Source organism: Schistocerca serialis, unplaced genomic scaffold, assembly GCF_023864345.2.
Source record: "Schistocerca serialis cubense isolate TAMUIC-IGC-003099 unplaced genomic scaffold, iqSchSeri2.2 HiC_scaffold_205, whole genome shotgun sequence".
Taxonomy (NCBI): Eukaryota; Metazoa; Arthropoda; class Insecta; order Orthoptera; family Acrididae; genus Schistocerca; species Schistocerca serialis.
This window is the reverse complement of record NW_026047768.1, coordinates 42,501-47,500: the sequence shown is the minus strand read 5'-3', so window position 1 is coordinate 47,500 and position 5,000 is coordinate 42,501. Positions and strand designations below refer to the sequence as shown.

At 51.5% G+C, this 5,000-nt stretch overlaps 1 non-coding gene across 1 annotated transcript in view; it reads right to left on the bottom strand.

The window, feature by feature from the left end:
• Positions 1-1,484, bottom strand: part of LOC126443912 (small subunit ribosomal RNA) — a 1,909-nt gene extending 425 nt beyond the window's left edge. The window contains exon 1 of the ribosomal RNA XR_007582276.1: positions 1-1,484. This exon is cut by the window's left edge and continues 425 nt beyond it. This is a non-coding gene — a ribosomal RNA (small subunit ribosomal RNA).
• Positions 1,485-5,000: the final 3,516 nt, after the last annotated feature.

The window sequence follows — 5,000 nt, the reverse complement described above, 5'->3', positions numbered from 1 at the left end:
AAAAGTAATCGCTGACAGCACGAAGGATGTCACGCGACTAGTTAGCAGGCTAGAGTCTCGTTCGTTATCGGAATTAACCAGACAAATCGCTCCACCAACTAAGAACGGCCATGCACCACCACCCACCGAATCAAGAAAGAGCTATCAATCTGTCAATCCTTCCGGTGTCCGGGCCTGGTGAGGTTTCCCGTGTTGAGTCAAATTAAGCCGCAGGCTCCACTCCTGGTGGTGCCCTTCCGTCAATTCCTTTAAGTTTCAGCTTTGCAACCATACTTCCCCCGGAACCCAAAAGCTTTGGTTTCCCGGAGGCTGCCCGCCGAGTCATCGGAGGAACTGCGGCGGATCGCTGGCTGGCATCGTTTATGGTTAGAACTAGGGCGGTATCTGATCGCCTTCGAACCTCTAACTTTCGTTCTTGATTAATGAAAACATACTTGGCAAATGCTTTCGCTTCTGTTCGTCTTGCGACGATCCAAGAATTTCACCTCTAACGTCGCAATACGAATGCCCCCGCCTGTCCCTATTAATCATTACCTCGGGTTCCGAAAACCAACAAAATAGAACCGAGGTCCTATTCCATTATTCCATGCACACAGTATTCAGGCGGGCTTGCCTGCTTTAAGCACTCTAATTTGTTCAAAGTAAACGTGCCGGCCCACCGAGACACTCAATAAAGAGCACCCTGGTAGGATTTCAACGGGGTCCGCCTCGGGACGCACGAGCACGCACGAGGCGGTCGCACGCCTTCGGCTCGCCCCACCGGCAGGACGTCCCACGATACATGCCAGTTAAACACCGACGGGCGGTGAACCAACAGCGTGGGACACAAATCCAACTACGAGCTTTTTAACCGCAACAACTTTAACATACGCTATTGGAGCTGGAATTACCGCGGCTGCTGGCACCAGACTTGCCCTCCAATAGATACTCGTTAAAGGATTTAAAGTGTACTCATTCCGATTACGGGGCCTCGGATGAGTCCCGTATCGTTATTTTTCGTCACTACCTCCCCGTGCCGGGAGTGGGTAATTTGCGCGCCTGCTGCCTTCCTTGGATGTGGTAGCCGTTTCTCAGGCTCCCTCTCCGGAATCGAACCCTGATTCCCCGTTACCCGTTACAACCATGGTAGGCGCAGAACCTACCATCGACAGTTGATAAGGCAGACATTTGAAAGATGCGTCGCCGGTACGAGGACCGTGCGATCAGCCCAAAGTTATTCAGAGTCACCAAGGCAAACGGACCGGACGAGCCGACCGATTGGTTTTGATCTAATAAAAGCGTCCCTTCCATCTCTGGTCGGGACTCTGTTTGCATGTATTAGCTCTAGAATTACCACAGTTATCCAAGTAACGTGGGTACGATCTAAGGAACCATAACTGATTTAATGAGCCATTCGCGGTTTCACCTTAATGCGGCTTGTACTGAGACATGCATGGCTTAATCTTTGAGACAAGCATATGACTACTGGCAGGATCAACCAGGGAGCTGCGTCAACTAGAGCTGAGCAGCCGGCCGCCCGGGAGTGTGTCCCGGGGGCCCGCGCGAACACGCAAGCGTCCGCTCAATTATTCTGCAAACAGGAGGAGGCTGAGCTCCCCTGCACAACACACCTCGAAACCCTCTCAGGTCCCGGCGGCGCGCAGCGCCGTCCTAAGTACTTGGTCGGGTTCGAGAGAGGCGCAATCGCCCGGAGTTAGGCGAGTAGACGCTTTAGGTGCGACCACCCGTGCTCCCAACTGAGCTTGCCGCTGCCGACAGAGGCCCGGGAGCGTGCTGTCGTGGCATTGCCGGCGGGAGACAACACGCGCCACCTACGGTGACCGGCAGCTCCAACGCCAGCGCCACAGAAGGACAAAAGCCCCACTTGGGTGCCGAAGCGAACTCTCCCAGCACAGCGCACGCGCCAACACGTCCGCACAGCTGCGATACAAACCACCTGCGAGAACCGCTGGGGCGACCGAGCAGCAGACGGCGTCGCGGCGCCGAGCGCCGGGCGGCGGCGCATCCTCAGCGCACACAGTCCTCAATCGGACCAGCACACTGCAGATGGCCACCGCGCTTCGCACCGGGCCCGCGAGGACCTACTTTGGCCGCAAGGCGCCGCGAGCAGGGGGCGCCGGCGCGCAGCTGCGCCGCCTGCCGCGTCCGTCGGCCGGCGCGCCTGCCACTGGCCGCCCCCACCAGCCGGCTGTAGCGCGTGCGCCCACGCACCGCGCTGCCAGCACGCCGGGCGGCCCCCCCTCACCGGCCGGGGACGGTCCCACCCAGCCACCGCCGCGTATCGCCTCACACCCAGATCCCCTTTCGCGTTCGTGGGCATGGTGGGTCCCCTTTCACGTTCGTGGGCATGGTGGGTATCCCTGAAACAACCGGTTAATAGCTCGACCGATCGTCGCCAACACTGATTCACCTCTAGCGAGAACAACCGCACCACAACGGGTTACCTGTTGTTCATTTGCGTAACGTCACCAGCAAACGTAGACGTCCATCGCCATTTGCAACGAGTATTGCATGCCTGTGTCAGGTGTCACAACACACTACGTCTGCCCACATAGACGCAACAACATGTGCACGCCTCGAGAACACGTGGAAGGTAGCCCCCGTACGTATGCGGTGTCCATTGCGCGAACGACTGTCAGCCGGCCTCTGCAGGATGTCGCAGATGTGGAACGCGGTGCAACATGCTATCACGGTGTGTGAGAAGAGACGACTACGTCCGAATACACGCTCCACTACATCAACAGACTGCTCATGCTGATCGCCATCCAGGGCGTCCGTTCCTCCCACACGTCTGAATGGCGTACCACACTGCAATCCAGCTCTTATAGGGAGACGACACGTAGCTGCGTGCACAATATTTGGACTGTATGGTCTGCCGTTGCTAGGCGCAGTCGTCGTACGGTCACACATGTGCCACGATGTATCATTCAGTACATACGGACCAATGTGCAGTACAGTTTGTGGGTTTTGCGTACATCGGCGGACAGGTGACAGGCCGTACCACAACGTAGGCTGAGTACGTCGGCATGCGAAGGGCATTGAACATGCAAACTTCTCAACGACCAGCTTGCGAAGGCAGGGGGGAAGGGGGGGGGGCATGTACGTCCTGCTGCTATCCACATTACAGTGTATAGCAGGAGCATGTGGAAAGTCAGCAACACCTGCAAGGTGTTTAACATGACGCGATACACAGGGGACCGGGCAGTGCGAATAGCGAACTATATTGCGAGGGTTGCGGTTAGGCAACACTACACTAATTTAACGAGTTGCATAACAATTACAGAGCAGGTTCAGCGACAACGTGCGTCAGGTTAAGGCGCAATATAGGTTAGGTTGAGGCACAATATAGGTTAGGTTAAGGCACAACATGGGTTACGTTAAGGCACAAATTGGGTTACGTTAAGGCACAACATGGGTTACGTTAAGGCACAACATGGGTTACGTTAAGGCACAAATTAGGTTACGTTAAGGCACAAATTAGGTTACGTTAAGGCACAAATTAGGTTACGTTAAGGCACAAATTAGGTTACGTTAAGGCACAAATTAGGTTACGTTAAGGCACAAATTAGGTTACGTTAAGGCACAAATTAGGTTACGTTAAGGCACAAATTAGGTTACGTTAAGGCACAAATTAGGTTACGTTAAGGCACAAATTAGGTTACGTTAAGGCACAAATTAGGTTACGTTAAGGCACAAATTAGGTTACGTTAAGGCACAAATTAGGTTACGTTAAGGCACAAATTAGGTTACGTTAAGGCACAAATTAGGTTACGTTAAGGCACAAATTAGGTTACGTTAAGGCACAAATTAGGTTACGTTAAGGCACAAATTAGGTTACGTTAAGGTACAATATGGGTTAGGTTAAGGTACAATATGGGTTAGGTTAAGGTACAATATGGGTTAGGTTAAGGTACAATATGGGTTAGGTTAAGGTACAATATGGGTTAGGTTAAGGCACAACGTAGGTTAGGTTAAGGCACAACGTAGGTTAGGTTAAGGCACAACATAGGTTAGGTTAAGGCACAACATAGGTTAGGTTAAGGCACAACATAGGTTAGGTTAAGGCACAACATAGGTTAGGTTAAGGCACAACATAGGTTAGGTTAAGGCACAACATAGGTTAGGTTAAGGCACAACATAGGTTAGGTTAAGGCACAACATAGGTTAGGTTAAGGCACAACATAGGTTAGGTTAAGGCACAACATAGGTTAGGTTAAGGCACAACGTAGGTTAGGTTAAGGCACAACGTAGGTTAGGTTAAGGCACAACGTAGGTTAGGTTAAGGCACAACGTAGGTTAGGTTAAGGCACAACGTAGGTTAGGTTAAGGCACAACGTAGGTTAGGTTAAGGCACAACGTAGGTTAGGTTAAGGCACAACGTAGGTTAGGTTAAGGCACAACGTAGGTTAGGTTAAGGCACAACGTAGGTTAGGTTAAGGCACAACGTAGGTTAGGTTAAGGCACAACGTAGGTTAGGTTAAGGCACAACGTAGGTTAGGTTAAGGCACAACGTAGGTTAGGTTAAGGCACAACGTAGGTTAGGTTAAGGCACAACGTAGGTTAGGTTAAGGCACAACGTAGGTTAGGTTAAGGCACAACGTAGGTTAGGTTAAGGCACAACGTAGGTTAGGTTAAGGCACAACGTAGGTTAGGTTAAGGCACAACGTAGGTTAGGTTAAGGCACAACATAGGTTAGGTTAAGGCACAACATAGGTTAGGTTAAGGCACAACATAGGTTAGGTTAAGGCACAACATAGGTTAGGTTAAGGCACAACATAGGTTAGGTTAAGGCACAACATAGGTTAGGTTAAGGCACAACATAGGTTAGGTTAAGGCACAACATAGGTTAGGTTAAGGCACAACATAGGTTAGGTTAAGGCACAACATAGGTTAGGTTAAGGCACAACATAGGTTAGGTTAAGGCACAACATAGGTTAGGTTAAGGCACAACATAGGTTAGGTTAAGGCACAACGTAGGTTAGGTTAAGGCACAACGTAGG